Below are 17,914 nucleotides of genomic sequence, written 5' to 3' on the forward strand. Positions count from 1 at the left end.
GGCTTACATAGCATCTTCTTCAGGATAACTATATGAAGGTTTACACAAGATTGATTGAGTCTTCTAGTTCCTGAGGCCAAAATTTTCAACTGTTGACGAAGCTTGAGGTGAGCAGCTCTCTACCACTCTTTTTTGATCCTTGTCCTTGGGTGGCAGGCCTAGTGCCTCATGAGGTCCAGAGCTTTCTAGCTACTTTGGAACTACCAAAGGTTTTGGAGTCAGGAAAACCTGTGTTCAAAGCTAGCCTCAGAAACTTACTATCTGTGTGACCCTGGATAAGACACTTAACTACTGTTTGACTTAGTTCTTCAACTGCAAAATGAGGATAACAGCACCCACCTCACATGGGATGTGAGGGTCAAATAGAATCAATTAGTAAAGTGCTTAGCACAGTAGCTAGTACACAGTATGTGCTTATAAATTATGATAAATTATTATCATTATCATCAAAGTGTTTGCTAGGTCAGAATAGTCTTCATGGACTATTGTCCAAAAGCATTGAAATACAAGTTTAGTGGAGAAAAACATGGCTTGAGCTACATAACTATTATATTTAAAAATTATAGAGAAGAAAAATATGTTGAGAAAGAAAAAACAAGTCTACTAATATATGACTATTAGAATATAATTAGATTTCTTCTCAATAATGCAAAAAGATCAACAAACCTGGCACAGATATAGACAAAGAATACAATGAGACCAGAAAATCATTCATTCTGTAAATTTGAGAATTTTACTTAATGGCGAAAGAATATCACTCAAAGACCAACACAGTCTCGTAGAATTTAATGACAGATGCCACAACATGAAAACAGACAATTAGGGAGAAATGATAGATTCTTTAATGTGTGTTACATAGATGCATACAAGCATATATGCCTATTACTACCTAAAGCATGAAGATCATGAAGTAAGATATAAGATGATGTAAATAAAGTAGGATTAAAAGGAGTGAGTTTTGAGATTTTTTGAAAGTGCATTCAAAAAGTAGGAAGATTAAGCTATACCCAGACTGGTAAAATAACACAAAGACATCTAAACGTGACTAGAAATAACAACAAAGTAAAATGTCTATCTCTAGAAAAAATGAGGTCAAGCCATATGCCAGCAACTTGAAAGGAAGAAAAATATTTGGTGCATTATTTAGTTTAAATATTTATGTATGAATAAGATTAACTCCTTTCAAGGGATATCAAGGCAAAAAAAAACTAAAATTCAGCATTTTGAACATTAATTATGTTCAGAATTATCATAGTAGGAGAAAAGGAAACAAATGAACAAATGAAAAGCAAAATCTATCAACAGATTATTATAGGAAACATTTAAACAGATAACATTGGAATGGAAATTAAGAAATACAGTTTGAGACTTTGACTAAGATGGCAGACTGAGAGGTTTTTAGGAGGGTCTGGTTTCTAATTTCTCAGTATTCCCCTCAAAAATATCCAGAGAAATGATCTTGAGCAGAACTATAATAACACCCAAAAACAATTAAAAAAATAAGGCAAAAAAATAAAAGTCCTGATATAATGGAAAAAATTACAGAAAAACAGAAGGGAAAATATGAGAAACACACCCAAACACTATCAGCTGAAGATCTAGAATGAAAAGTAGAATTTTCCAACAAAAATGGATAACACACTGAAAGAATAAAAGAAATAAAATAAGCAAAAATATTATGAGATGAAATAAAAGACGTGAGGACAACTCAAAAAAAATCCAACAAAGATGGTGTTGAAGCACAACAATTCAGGAACATTTATGAAAAATGTAAATGATTCAATGGACTTGCTGAAAATCAATCATTTTATGTGTTCAAACAGTAGGAACATTGTACCAAGGGGGCAGAGAAATGAGTCTAGACGTCCTGGAACTCGAAAAATATTTGAAACTTATAGAAGCAAAGATGAGGGAGGACAAAGGAAGGACAGACAATTTAAGAACTATTGGGCTTCCCATAAACTATGAAGAAGAGATTCTAACTATTCAATTTTACAAAATAATAAAAGAAAATTTCTTATGGATCCTAGACAACAACCAAAAGAGGAAAAACTGACAGAATTCACAGGACAGCAAAATAAGGTTAAAACCCAGATTCTACTCACATGGACATATCATTGCCAAACTTTGAGACTGAAATTACGAGGAGGTGATTTCAAGCAGGCATATATAACAATTTCACATATCGAAATATATCCATTTAAATTGCATAGGATTTTTCTTTAGAAACAATGAATGATGGGAGAAAATGTCCTGTGATATGCCAAAAAGAAAGATATATGATTTCTTCTCCAAATGCACTTCCCAGCAAAGTTAGACATTCTTTCCATAAGTGAAGTATGATTATTTAAGAATTTATACTGAGGAGGTGAACTGTAGTTGTGATATGCAAAACCAAGAAAAGTACAAAAATAGGGATACATCATTAGTTAAGTATAATATATATATACAGTAATTATTTAAATATAGCTCTTATTAGCTAATTATCTCCATGTTAAGCACTAAGGGTGATTAAAAACAATAGTGGCATTGTTTTAATTAGTATCTGAATGTAACTGAAGTAATCAGTATTACTTATTATCAGTAACATTATTACTATTACTTACTGAAATAATAAAGTATTAGTAACCGAATGTAATTGAATGTAATTAGTAATTGCATGTAAGAAGTGGACTCAAGAGAAACAAATAGATGAGAGAGAGAAGGGAGGAAAAGTTATTTGGGTGTATCAAAGATAAAGAATGAGAGGAAAAGGAATAGGGTAAAGAATTGGGGAGGGGGACAATCAAAAATTGTTACTGATGACTCAGAGTGAAAAGAGGTCAAAGATGTCAGTTCTTTTCAAAATTAACAGACTGTTTTAAAAATGGAAATTATCTTTAGTGTAATATATGGGTTTGTGTATTGAAGTGGAGTTACTATTAATATTAATGAAATTAAGAACATTGTATTTTATTTTAATATTTCTCACATTCTGGCTCATACATAATATATTCATAAAGATAAAACAGAACACTATATCAGGAGATAAATGAAATTCAACAAGTATCTGAATATAAATGGAGTGCGCATTGACTCTGAAGTCAGGGGTCTTGTGTTCAAATTTTAATTCTGATATTTACTACCTACATGACCTTAACTTAACCTTCCTGGACTTCAGTTTGCTCATTGGTAAAATGAGAGATTTGAATGGGGGGTTAGAATAGACCAGGTCTCTACGGTCCCTTCCATCTCTAGATCCATGATCTTATGATCAATTTCTCTTATATGAAGAAAAAAAAACATTAATGGAGTTTTTAAAAAACTTATATGGGCCGCTAGGGGGTGCAGTGAATAACAGTGCCAGAGTCAGGAGGACCTGAGTTCAAATGTGTCCTCAGACATGTAACTGCTATGTGACGTTGGGCAAGTCATTTAACCCTGTTTGCCTTAGCTTCTTATCTGTAAAATGAATTGGAGAAGGAAATGGCAAACCGTTCCAGTATCTCTTCCAAGAAAACCCCAAGTGGGATTACGAAGAGTTGGACATGACTGAAATGACTTAACAACAACTAAAATAATGCTTACAAAATGCATTTGGTGCAAAAGAAAAGATTTATACATTTAAGGTGAGAGCATGGATTAAAATTTGTCCTATTTCAACTAGTTCCAGAAAATCTGGAATTGTAGAGATTATATAGGACAAAATTGAATTCCAATGAGGAATAATTAAGGTGGAATCATGATTAAAGATATCATTAACAAGGTACAATATCAATATTGAATCAGTCCCCTAATGATATAGCACCTACAATTATAAAGAAATAAGTAACTTATTTTAGCTACAAAAGGAATTTAAAACGTAATAGTAGGAAAAATAAAATAATAATAGTGAATCTTAATATCCTAGAAATGGACTATGACAAGTCAAACAGAAAGAGAAATGAGAAAGGAATTCTGGACTAGAATAAAATGCTGAAGGAACAAGTTTTTGAATGCTATAGTGAGAAAAATAAATGGCAAAATTAGAGACTTGAACTCTCCCTTCTTCTACCCTAATTAAATGGAACATTTCCCATAATGTCTAATTCTATGGAATAAAAAGGTTACAGATGAATTGAGCAGAGTAGACATTTTATTAGTTAAATTGATAAAGCCTTTTTTATACCAGGGACATTTCCTGACAATCTACCCTCCTTCCCCTCTTGACCCTATAAACCCAGAAAAGTATATTTTTTATAGATTACTATGCAATAAGAATAATCAACCAGAAAAATAAGATCAAAAGATTTATGCTTGCAAGGATACCTAAACATTACTTGTTCAATAACATTCAGGTTAAAGAATGAATTATAGATGCTGTAACAAATTATATCAAAATAACAATAATATAAATGTAACTTTTTAATTTATGTCACGTCACTAAAACAGTAGCCAGGAATAAATATATTATATTCTTGAACACTGATGTCAACACAAGAGAAAGACATATGATTTAAATATGAAGTCAAAGAAATTACAGAATGAACTTGTTAATATGTTACAATAAATGATAAGGTCTTGGCCTGATGTAGTTCAGGTTTGATAATGGAACAAAATGAGATTTGCATAGTTATAGTAGGAGATGAGTATTGAAGAAGAATAGACGTTGAGGACGCTTTGCATTGATTTAGCTGAGTAATGTTCCTTTGCCCGAGCTGCCCGCTCACCATTTTTCACCAGTCAAACATCAAACCGATGGTGCCTAGAGCTCCTTATTGGTACTGTTGTTTGTCCTTTGTTTCCAAGATCTTGACTTGAACATGAACTGGGATTTAAGTGAGTTACATGAAGTTGTTAGCCTCACTTTCTCTTCCAGAGTCATCAAAGTCCAGTGGGAAGACAAAAGTCAAGATGACTGGCTGTGGCGCCAGGATATAGAGGATGATGACCTTGGAATCTTTGTTGTCTGACCAAGCTCCACACCACTTGCTTCAGCTACCTTCATGACTATTGGAACAAATTGTTCTTATGCACTTATTCCTTCGGGGGGAAGTCTTCACCCGCTTGGGGTAGATACCTCTCTAATTGACTGTCGAGTTTGAGGGCTTTGATTACCCTCAACCTGTGTTAGCTCATCTGCCAAGAGGCTTTTTACTGGGGTCCTTCTGATTACTTTATACTTAGGTGATGAGGCAGTGATGTTAACAACCAAGTCTGGAGGAATGTCTCCATATCTTCTAAAGAAAAACTAGCATAACTTGTGTGAGGGCAGAGGTTAAGAGATTGTTTCTACTTCACTCCATCACTCGATGGTAAGGTCTTCTAGAGGATGCTCCACCACTTATACAACTTTAGTGCTATTAAATGGGATGTTAACTGTTCAACTCTGACCATCTGTATTCAAGAAGCTGATATAAGTAGCCCTAAAAGAAGAATTGGGGCAGCTAGGTGGCACAGTGAATAGACCACTGGGCTTGGAATCAGGAAGATTTATATTCCTGGGTTCAAACTGGGCTTCAGACACTTACTAGCTGTGGGATCCTCGGCAAGTCACTGAACCCTGTTTGCTTCAGCTGTAAAATGAGCCTGAGAAGGAAATGGCAAGCCAACCCAGTATGTTTGCCAAGAAAACACCAAATGGGGCCACAAAGACATGGCTGAAAAGACTCTACAAAAGGAAGAATACAAAAACTAAAACGAATATAACAAAAAAAAAACCTGTAAGCTCTGAGAAGGAGTGACTGAATTTGAGACAGTCCCAAGGAAGGATTGGTTCCTAGGTCTAAATTATCTGCTCCATGTGGGTGGGTGAGGCGAAATCTTCACAACTCAAAGGCAGTCTTTCTATATAAAACACAAGCAAGAACGTCATTAGAAACATCAGGGCTCCATCAAAGATGATGTTATTTCCTGCATAGTCACTGATCCTCATAATAGATAAGGGAATACTGCACCATCATAGATAAGGCCCTGTATCATCTCCCACTTAATGGTTTCTGGCCCACCAAACATGGACCTCCACCTTTGTGGGAGCCTGTGGTGGCGCTGGTGGTGAAATACAAAATTTTTGCCCCGTGAAATGTCTCTAAAGGATTGCCCCCCTTCTGTGGGGGCTAGTTAGACACTTTTATTTTCCCCTTTTTCTTAAAGCAAGCTCCCTTCTAACAACGCCACTTTTTGGTTCTCCCAGCCCTCTGTGGAAGGAGTTACAAAATATCACTCACTGGGCAGCATGGGGCTCGGGCCTGCAGTATGATTTATGTGGCCCACCTACAAGCATAGAAATTTACATAAATGCTTTCGTAAAGGAAGCCAAGCTACCACAAAGCTCTCACTAAAGTGGCAAATCAAAATATATTGTCTGTTGTTTCAATAAAAACCTAAGGTTGGACAGCCCTGACCTACAGCAATGTGGAGGGCAAATCACTGTGACATTATAGTAATCAATGGCCTACAGTGGACCTGTCCCTACCTTCTCTCTCCCTCTCTCCCATTTATCTTCACTACCCCATCTCTGCCTAATGCCCGTGACTCCAGGGACACCAGTTTTCCTTTATGCTGGAGCAGAACAGTTGCCAACACTAGGGCATGAGTCCTTCTGCCTTATATTAGGGCAGGCTATTGACATAGTCCTGAGTATCATTGGGCTTCAATGACTGGGGACTAACTGCACACTGCTTTGACAGGCCTGGGTCTATCAGGCTATGTAGAAGGTTGCTACAGATCTGCCTTAATGCTGCCCTCCTGTGCTCAGCACAAGGGCTATAAGCGTTGCTAATATTGGGGTCTGACTTGTCCCTCCCCTTGCTAGTCTGCCAAGCTGATGAAATTAGGAACTGTCATACCAGACAGATAAAGCAATCCCAAAAGTTTGGGTTCCCTTTTCTGTCAGTGGCCATCCTCTCCAGTGCAAGAAATTCCTTCTGCTCTCAGTAAGCCTCTGTCGAAGTATCCAAGAGATCCTAACATCTCAAATTTATAGGTTTGCCACCCATGGAGGTTGACAAGATTACCTGGGGTCTAAGCTCTGCAGGAGCTCCTCTCACTGGAAGCTCCAGAGAGAGATAATTATAACTCACAGTTCACATTTCAGGGGGGAGAATGAAAACTTTTTAAACTGATAGAGCACCCCTGCTTGTTCTCAGCAAATTAGTTAGGGTGCAATTGGCGCATTTGCCCATATTTCCAATTCCAGAAATGTCTTTGGGCACCAAGGGAGAAAAAAGCATTGTTGTTTCAAATTCTTCCCCTATTTTTTTTAAGTGAAAAGGTAAGAATACTTTATTTGATTTTTAAAAAAAATACTAATTTTTAAAATGTTCTGTAGGTAAGTGTAACTCCAGTTCTTTTACCTCCATTTAGTCGCTTCCCATTTACTGGAAAAATATTCTATTCCAAAGCTCTTAGAATAGTGTTTTTATTTACTAAGTCATTGTGGTTATAATAGTATAATTATAGAGTTTCGATGAATATTTGAGTAGATAGATTTTGAAACACAAACGTATAAAATAGTATTTTAGGGCACTAGTAATGAAATGTTTTTCCAAATGTCGAACAGAATTTGTAAACCATCAAACTCTTCTCATGTTGTTATTGTATCCTTATAATTTGAACATACCTCTACTTTCTAATTATATAGAAAGTGTTTTTAGTATTTTTTTCTTTTTAAAAGGTTTTGTGGATGTGTTTTGTTTTTATATTACACTTATAGATTTACAAACATTTACAGATCACTCTCACTTTGTCAGAGGTCTCTTGTGACAAAGTAGAATAGTTCAGACTAGTAATAGTAGGGAACTCATCTGAAAGTGCACTCAACAATTCATATCTGCAGCACTCCCCATCTCTCTTTTAAAAAAATGAACAAAAATCTGTTTTTGCCTCCTTCCCCCTTACCTCTCCCATTAAAAAAAAGAAAAGAAAAATTTCATGTGATAAATTTGCATATTCAAGCAAAACAAATCCCCTCAATGTCCATATGAAAAAAAACATATATCTCATTCTGAATCCTAAATTCATCACCTCTCTGCAGTGGATGGCATGCTTCATCACTAGTCCTCCGGAATTATGAATGGTCATTGTTTTGATGATAATTCTTATAGCTTTCAAAGTTATATTTTATAGTATTTTCATTGTATCCATTGTTTTCCTGCTTCTGTTCATTTTATTCTTCATCAGTTGATAAAAGTTTCCAAAATTGTTCATTTTTATAATATTGATGTTGTTGTTAAGTCATTTTCCAGTTGTGTCCAACTCTTTGTGACTTCATTTGGGATTTTCCTGGGCAAAGCTACTGGAATAGTTTGCCATTTCCTTCTCCAGCTCATTTTACAGATAGGAAACTGAGGCAAACAGGGGTAAGTGACTTGCCCGGGACACAGAGCTAGTAATCATCTGAGGTGGGAGTTGAAGGTGAGTCTTCCAGATTCCAGTCCCGATACTCTATCCACTACGTCACCTTTATAATGTAAATTGTCCTTTTGGTTCTGCTCATCTCATGTTGTATCAGATCATAGAAACATTTCCATGTCTTTTGGAAATCATCTGTTTCTTCATTTCTTACAGCAAAATAGTATTCCATAATGTTCACACACCACAACTTATTCAGCCATTCCTCAATTGATAGGCGTTTCCTTGGTTTCCAAAGCTTCCCTTTGACCACTGTTAAGCTTATACTCGAAAGAGATATCAAAGAAAGAGGAAAAGGTCCCCTATGTACCAAATATTGATAGCACTCTTTTTGTGGTCCCCCAAGGGCTTCATACTGAGGAATCACAACAAAAGTCATGTGACAACATTCTGATTGGCATCACAGAAATTTAAAACAAGCAAACACACAAAACTCAATTCTTTCAGCACAGCTGTTAGATGATCCTACAATTCTCAGAATCTGCATTGGTTTGCATTCTCTTATGGTTAGTGCCCCTATGCCATCCATCAATTGCTTGGCTATGTTTAAATGCAATTAGAGAACAGGACTGCTTGTTCAGCTCTCTGTCATTTCTAAAAGTCACTCAGAACCAAACAGTTCTTTCTCAATTCAGCACCGAATATGACTTCCTTAAAGCAGGGAGGAATCTTTGTTCAGTAGGCTTCTCCTTAGGCAATTGGGTAATAAATGTTATTAGCAATAAAAGGCACGGAGTCCTAGCAAGGGGAGAGCACATCTTGGCCTTCAAGATTTGTTTTTTTATTTTACTTTTTTTTACTGATGGGAAAAAAAATCACTATCAAGTTCCCCTCCCCCAATTCAATTCCTCTTGTCTGCTTTGTAGGTAAACTGAGTTGAAGAGGTCTCAGTAGAACTGAGAGAAGGCTTAAATTACTATGCTGGGAGTCCCTGGGGGAGAACGGCCAAGGGCCTAAAAGATAGTTTGCCACAATTATCTTCGGGGTACAGTTCTTAAGGACACAGAGCACATTCCTATTGATCTCTCCTTGCTAAATGGCCACAGTCAGTTTATTCTCTAATATCCCAGGAGTGGGAGGTGCTTCACAGTAAGCAACCATCCCCTCTAGAGGCATAACCAAAAGCAACGCTAGAAGCAGAAAGGCTAATCCAGGCTCACCTTTATCTTCACTGACCAGACTCCACTTCAACAAATTCATTATCTTCCAATCTTGCACACCTGCACCTATTGGTCTTTTTTTGGGGGGGGGGGTTGTTGGTTTTTTTTGTGCTGGGTATGACTCAAGCTAAGTCCCCGATTAATTCAAGTTTGCTGTTGGAATAAAATGAGACACAGAATTGTTCTAATGTTATTCTTTTTTGTATATCTTCTAGGTTGTCCTTCACTTCTGTCTATTTGCATTTCCAATCTATTGTTCTCTCTCTTGTATTTTTGGTGAGGCTTGCCATTGTAGATTCAAGTTTTCAATTCTGCTCACTTTTGTTTTTTGCTGTGTAGGACACGAATTCTACTCCCATAATTCAAATCATTTCTCTTTTAAGCCACTCAGGAATGTGTTGGTATTCCATACCATCCCTGAATTCTATAGGGTCTTCTGTCTTATCAAATGTTGGATCATTTTCCTTTATTTTGTAGCATATATACTTGAAACTCATTGACTAGACCAGGAGGCCATATTTTCTTCTCTTCCACCCCACCCCCCCATTGAGTTATCTATTTTTATCCAATGTCTTTGAGTTTTCTTCTTCCTGAAATATTTAATACTTTCAGCTCCACCCCCCACTTTTATTTTCCTTATTGTTCATTTCCTGATTTCTTCCTCTCTAACTGTAGTTTTCTTAGGGCAGGCCTGCACAACATCCAGCCCTCAGGCTGCTTGCTACCAGCTGAAGGATTTTGGGTGGCCTGCCAAGTCACATGACCCGCAGCAACCAACCATCATCAGTCTTTCTCTAGTTTAACCTATCTGTGGCCTGAAGAAGTTTAGCCTATTTTAACGTTGACTCTTACCTGCCAAATTGTTCAGATGTTTCTTAGGGGCTGGATCCCAAAGCCATTCAGGCATTTCTCAATTGATGGCCATTTCCTTGGTTTCCAGTTTTTTTTCTACCATTAAAAATGTTCCCTCCCCCCCCCCCGCCCTCCCACAACAGTTGGGTAACTAACAGTTTACCAGTTTAGATCTTTGCCCTAGCTCCCTCTTGAGTGGTCAGAACTGGCCCCATCTGGGTGCTAGATTCTTTCTCTCAGGCTTGGTGGAGTTCCACACAGCTCTCCACACTCATGCTTTCTTGTCTTGGTGACATTTCCTACCCCCTCTGTTCCCCACTTCTCTGGCCTGATACTAGCAGTTCAGAGCCTGCTTTTCCCAGTACCAGCAGTTCAGAGATTTGCAGAGCTGGTGCTTCCAGGTTGCAGCCCCTGGCAGGCTTTTGTTCCTGAAGGGCTCTGGCCAAAATGGCTGTGAAGGCCAAAGGAAACTTTTGCAGTCTGGAACCGAGGTCTCCATGGCACTAAAAAGAGGGAAGGGTAGCCAGGGTGAAGGCCTGGGTTTTGATGCCCTTGGATTTGCTAATGCAACCTTGCTACTGGTAGCATTGCGGGTGGGGGAGGGGTGCTGATTGATCTCAGGATCAGTGAGCATCGGTTTCTGTTTTTTTTTTTTAAGCCTCTTTTGGATTCTAAGTGCCCTAGACCATGGGGTCAGAGGTCTTGGGAATCAAATAAAATATCTAGTTTGTCACCTTATTGCTCATGTGACCCAGAACCTCACATTTAATATTTAATGAATTCCACTTCAGTCACACACAAATGTGGCCACATCCTAGGTCGCATCATTATTTGATAAAATGAGATCATATTTGTAGAGTGTTCTGCAAACCTTAGCATGCTATATAAATACAGTTATTATTGCTGTTTTTATTACTAGTACATACTTCAGATTCGGGATGCTGAGATTCTCCTTCCATCTTCTTGCCACAATTTTCCACAAGCCATAATCTTTCCTTCTGAACTCTTTTACTTCCCTTAACTCACCCTGAACCTGGTCTTTAACCTTATCATGATTTTCAGGTCCTCAAGCCCTCCTGTTTCTGTCAAGCTTTACTTCTCTCATGTCCCTATAACCCAGTCTGTATTCAAGAGTCAGGTATAATATAGATATGTTTACCACTACCTAAAATCCCTTGTCCCCCTGACAGTCTACTATTTCCACTCTGCCAATTCCCACCTGTATAAAAACACTACTATTAGCTTCCAGGATGCTTAGCACCACTAAATAACGTCACAAAATAGCTGATTTTGTTCATTGTATGTTGATGTTATAAAACTTCAGCTGAGTCTTCTCTGTGACTCCGAAAACTTATGCCCTTTACCCAATTCCCTATTATATTGCCCAAAGCATTATTTCTAAAACGCCTGTGTGGGATGGATTTTACAAATCCAAGAATTAAAAGCAGAGGCATCTCAAGGTGAAAGTAGAAAGGAAAATTTATTACGATCCCGCGGGAAAGGGCCACCAGGACATCGAAAGGACTGGGGGGTCCTCTCAGTGTCAGAGCGCACTGGACACAGAAAATTGGGGTGTTTATATAGGTCCCTAACCGCAATTCCCCCTCCCAACCTCCTTCCTCTCAGCTTACAGACATAAGCTTTGAGGGTACAATCTGGACGCGATAAATCTATCCCAGGGACAATGGCAAGGAACAAACAGTATGGTTATTTTTGACAAGCAGGTGATGAACATGAATTTCCCACCATTCTTATTTCATTCTACTATCAACCTCAAGGTAGTAAATCTGTCTTAATAACAATGACAATGACGATTGAACAAACAGTTCAGTTATCGGTAACAGGCAGGAATTAGTTGTTGGTTACCTCATCTTCACATCTGTGGCAAACTAGCCTTTCCCATCACCCTTACATCTGTGACGGATATCCCCAGCACCCTTACACCTTGTCTCCCATCATTCATACCTGACTGGTCTTGCACGTCTACATTGCACCTGGCTTTCCGGCTTTTCATCCATTTTTCTGCTGAGCTGAGGGTCCCTTATCCTGGAGTCAACACACAGGGGGTGAGCATCCTGTGTCCTATCCTACTTTCAGAGGATTTTATGGTTGCTGACTTATTCACCTCAACCCTTCTTTCTTTCAGGCCTCTTGCCATTAGGTAAATACACAGTATGCGAGCATCCTGTGTCCTGTTCCTAACCTCGGGGGCCTTACGGTCACTAGCTAAGCTTGTGGAGGGGAAAACATCTAAGTAGAGAAATGGCTTTACAGAAAGGAAAATATCTAAGTAGAGAAATGGGACTCACTATCCTACTTATTTCTATTTATTTAATTTGTTCCCTTTTATGAGAGGTTTTCACTCGTCCCACACACTCCTGTAGCTTAAAATTCTTCCTTTCTTACCGCTGTCCCAAATCTTAGTATATTTCCTTGTCTCCTATTTTACTGGGAAAATCATAGCCCTTTTACTTCCCTCTTTACCACAAAACCTCTATCTTTACCCATTTTTTTTCCTACCTCTTTCTGAAGAAGGGGTGGCTTTTTTTTCCACAAATAATCCCTGTACTCACATGCACTCAATCCCATTCCTTTCTCTTTATTTCAGGGACATCCCTTTATTAATCTTTCCTTCTGTCATTTCTGGGTTAAATCTCTTCCTTTCAACAGCCTTTCTGTTCCCCTCTGTTTACTATGACCATACTCAGATGTCTCTTATCCTAAAGCAAAATAAAACAAAAGCCCTTCCTATAACACTGTTAGTCTTTCCAAGCTACCATTTTACCTTGTCTTCTTCTTGCTATTGAGCCATTAGCTAGAATGGTCTATGCTTGCCATCCCCACCACCCTATCACCTACACTCTCTTCTCACTCCCTTGAAACTGGTTTTCATCTCCACATTTTTTACTGACTCTGCTTTTTCAAAGATAATACAGTCAGGCAATAAACATTTATTAAGTACTTACAATGTGCCAGGCACTGTTAAGTGCTAGAGATACAAATATAAGAAAGAAAGACAGCCCCTTGCTCAGGGGCATCATGGAGAAGTTGAAAGGAATGAGGTTAAGTGGGAAATGAGCAAAAAGATACAAGCAAGTACCTAGATCGAGATTACTTAAACAATATGAAAACGGCAAGAAACAAATGTCAAATTCCAAGTGAGGAGCACCTACAGGTAGAAAGGATTATGGGGATTCAGTGTTATTAAAATCTCTTCAGTATATATAAATGACCTAAAAGGCAAAAATCCACAACTTTGAAATAGAGGAAAAAGTAAATTTGGAAATTTAGAGTGAGAGGAGACATTGCTCCTGCAGTGTCCTGTTGATACAGCTACCAGAACTAATTCTGCTATTGATGGACCCTATTGCTATTGTTGGTCTTGCAGCATTTAAGCCTTCTTAACTCATTTCTGTTCTGGTGCATTTCCCCCATCTATATGTGCTGAGTTTGAGGATGAGTAGCTGCCTCATTAGGTGAAGGAAAAGTATACTGGATGGGAGTTGGAGCTGTGACCACGGAAGTTTCAGCATCAGGAAGAAGGAAGCCATTCCTTCACCTAATGAGGCAGCTACTCATCCTCAAACCCAGTCCAGTCAACCAGACATTGAGGCCATCTAATGGAAATTGTCCATCTTCTAACTCTTGATCTAAGATCACCCAAACCTTTGATCTTATATCTCTTCCAACTCTGGAGCTACCATGGGTGACTTTCCCCTGACCTGTACCTTATACCTATTTCTGATTTCCCATTTTCTTACCTCAGCATATTAGATCATTGCAGTTCACAATCACAGCTTCATAATCTAGCAGCCACCAGATCAACCACCCACTGCCACAACCTGAGTGCTTCTCTACTTGTAAAACTAATTTTAAGCTTCTTGAGTTCTGGAATCTTGTAATTATGGGGCTATGTAGGTTTCTACCACCAAAGTTCCAGCTTCTAGGAGCCATTAGGATGAATGCCCTCTCTACAGCTGTGGCATCCCATAGCTGTTAGGTCTACCACCCACTTCCATAGTTTCAGGCACCAGATACATTCAGACAATCGGGAAGACTGTCCACATTCATCGTTATCACTTTAAGCTCCTAGTCTTAAAACTGGAGCTCTCTTATATCCCTGTATTTGTAGCTCCTATCTCCAAGTCCAAAGAAGATTACCTAGACCCTTTCTCCCAGATGCAAACACTTCTGCAGTCTCAGCTCTAACTCCCTCCCAGTACACTTTTTCCAAGCTTGTGCCTATAGCCACTGCCATGTCAATACTAACAAAAGCTAAGAAAAAATGTGGCACAAAAATAATTCTATACTAAAATAAGATCCAAGGCATATAATTTCTTCTGAAATACAAACTGAAGAACAGCTGGATATGCTGGACATAATACCAAAGAATAAGATGAACTAGATAACATATTGAAGGCATTCTGCAAGATAAAAAGCAAAAAAAGACAATGGAACAATTAGGGGACACATAAAGTAACAATATCTAAAAAACATCAATGGATTCAGCAAATAAGAGAATGAACTGGTATTTCAAGCCCTTCAACACCTGGCTTCAACCTACTTTCTAGGTTTATTCCAAATTCCTCTCCTTCATGAAGGCTACAGTCAAGCCAATTTGGCTTTTTTGTTATCATAACACATGGCTTTCTATCTTCTTTCTCCACGTCTTTGTACATTCTTTATCTCATGACTAAAATGTACTCCCTTCTTCATTTCTGCCTCTTAGCATCTCTAAGATACTTCAAACCTCAACTCAAACACCAGCTGCTCCTTTAAGGTCCTCTCCTGATCTCATTCCACCAAATACTCGTGCCTCTCCTCCCTCAAAAACATATTTGTCATATATTTTGCATTTATTTATTTGTTTGTCTATTTATTCATCTGTCATCTATGTATCTATGTATGTATGCATGCATGTATGTATGTATGTATGTATGTATCCATCTGTCTGTCCATCTATCCATCTCTCTCTCTCTCTCTCTCTCTCTCTATCTATCTTTCTATCTATCTACACATGAAATAGAACAGAAGTTCCTTAAGGGACAGAACTGTTTTATTTCTGTCTTTGTCTGCTTAGCACCTAGAAAAGTGTTTTGCACCTTTTTTTTGGAAGGAGAGGAGAGGTTCTGGCCATATGATTTCATTAATATTAGTAACTCCCAGGGAGAAAACTCCTTCTACCACTGAAAATCAAACAGCAACTGTTCTGCAACTTACATTCTTAGAGAATTACCTGGACACTGAGAAGATAAGTAATGGACTCAGCATCAAACACAGCTAGTTTTTCCAGATGTGGCTCTTGAACCCAGGTCTCATTAAAGCTGAGGGCAGCTTTTTACTCACTCTGACACAGTGCCTGTCTGTGAAAGTCAGTTAACAAATTGTCAGGCAAAACCAATATACAATGAAAATAAAATTAAAGAACAAACCCAGAATATAATAGAACTTTAAAGCTACTGGAAGGCCTATTTAAATAAGACTTTCCAGATTGGATAAGAAAGGAAAAATTCTATAAGTGATGGGAATATATAGAACTTCAGCATAGAGAAATACTAATTCCAATTCCCTAAGCCATATATTTACTAAATTTCAGAATTAGAAAGTAAAAAATCCAATAATTGAGAAAGAAAAAGGAAATTACATGCCTGACTTTTTAAAAAATTAGAAAAAAATGACTTGTTTGTAGGAAAAATATTTAAAATTTTAAGATATACCAACATTTTCCTCTTTTCCTTTCCTCCCTGTGATTTTTCTTCCTCTTCTTCAGCAGTACCCCCTAGTGTACTATAGACTGAGAAAAGGCAAAAAATCACAAGATACTATGATGAAACCATTTTAAGGAAATATCTTAGGAAAAATAAGACAATGGCCTAAAAAGAGAGAATTATTTTATTTGAGAATAAAATCACAGAAACATGAAAAATTCCCCTAAAATTGCACAGTTAGAAAAATATTTGGAATTTGTACAAATAAAAATTATGATTTTCGAGGGCAAAGCAAAAAAAGAAATTTAAGAATGAGTGGGCTTCCTAAAAATGGCAAAGAAGAATCTGATCACCATATTTCCAGAAACAGTGCCAGAAAAATTTCTAGAAATATTGAAAAAGAGGACAGATGGCTAAAATGACAGCATTTTTAGGATGCTGACAAGAATCATCCCTAAATTTAACTAACCTAGAAATATTATTGTCGAGGTTTAAAACTATAGTGACAAAGAGATGAGTTTTTACATACAGCTAAAAATGTGTAGAAAATACATGAAACTCTTTTTAAATTTTATGACAAAATTCACTTGAAATCCATTCCAAATTCATTTTTTATAGCTAAGCAATTTTAAAAACAGAGATGTCAAGAATATGTGCAAAAATGTGGTAATCTTAAAGCATTTTTTGACATGCAAACATAGTAAGGTTTGAAAATTTTAAAGAAGTTATAACTGTGAGGTAATGTAAACTTTACATGAAAATGTCAGTGAGTATGAACGTGTGGCATAGTAGATAAAAAGCTAGTCTCTGTTCAAGTTGCACCTTTAACAAATGGTGGTCATGTTACTGTGGGCAAATCACCCGACCTCTTGGTGGCTGAGGAAATTAAAATTTAGTGTTTTCAAGTTATGAAAATCCTTTTCTTTCTATAATTTCCTTGCATTAAAAAAGTAAGCAAAGCCTCTGTAATAATATGTATTGACCAGTAACACAAATTCTTTGATTGGCCATGTCCTATATTTTATCATCAGTTCTCTGGAATGGTAGCTGGTCATTTTGTTGATCTGAATTCCTAAATCTTTCCTAAGGCTATCTTTATATATTGCTGTTATTGTAGAAATTTTTCTCCTCATTTTACTTACTTAATTCTGCATCAGTTCATACAAGTTTTCCTAGGTTTCTCTGAGACCATCACTTTAATCATTTCTTATAGTACAATAGTATTCCATCCCATTTATATATCATAACCTGTCTATTAGTTCCTTAAATGATAGGCACTTTCTCAATTTCCTATTCTTTGCCACCACAGAAAGAGCTGCCATAAATATTTTTGTACAAATGATTCCTTTTCTTCTTCTTTGGATCTCTTTGGGGGTATAAAGTATCACTTAGACCAAGAGGTAGGCACAATTTAATAATATTTGGGCATAATTGAAATTGCTTTTCAGAATGGTTGAACTGGTTCATGGTTTTGCCAACATTGTATTAATGTACCTGCTTCCTTTATAGCCTTTTCAGCATTTGTTATTTAACATTTGTCAACTTTTCCAAACTGATGGGCATAAGGGGAAAGTCAGAAATTTCCCTAATTGTTAGTGATTTAGAGAAAAGGTGTCAAAACTACTTTCTGAGGGCTACATTGAAGTGTGCACAACTCTACAGAACAACTTGAACCAGATCAAAATGTAAATGAGAAATATTTAACAAAATAAAAAAAAATATAATAGAACATAGATAATGTTAATTTGTGGTTTTTCTAAATCAATATACAGCCTACAAGGATCTTTATGTACAGTTTAATGGCCTCTCTTTCTAGCTGAGTTT

The sequence above is a fragment of the Trichosurus vulpecula genome, chromosome 7, assembly GCF_011100635.1.
Source record: "Trichosurus vulpecula isolate mTriVul1 chromosome 7, mTriVul1.pri, whole genome shotgun sequence".
NCBI lineage: Eukaryota > Metazoa > Chordata > Mammalia > Diprotodontia > Phalangeridae > Trichosurus > Trichosurus vulpecula.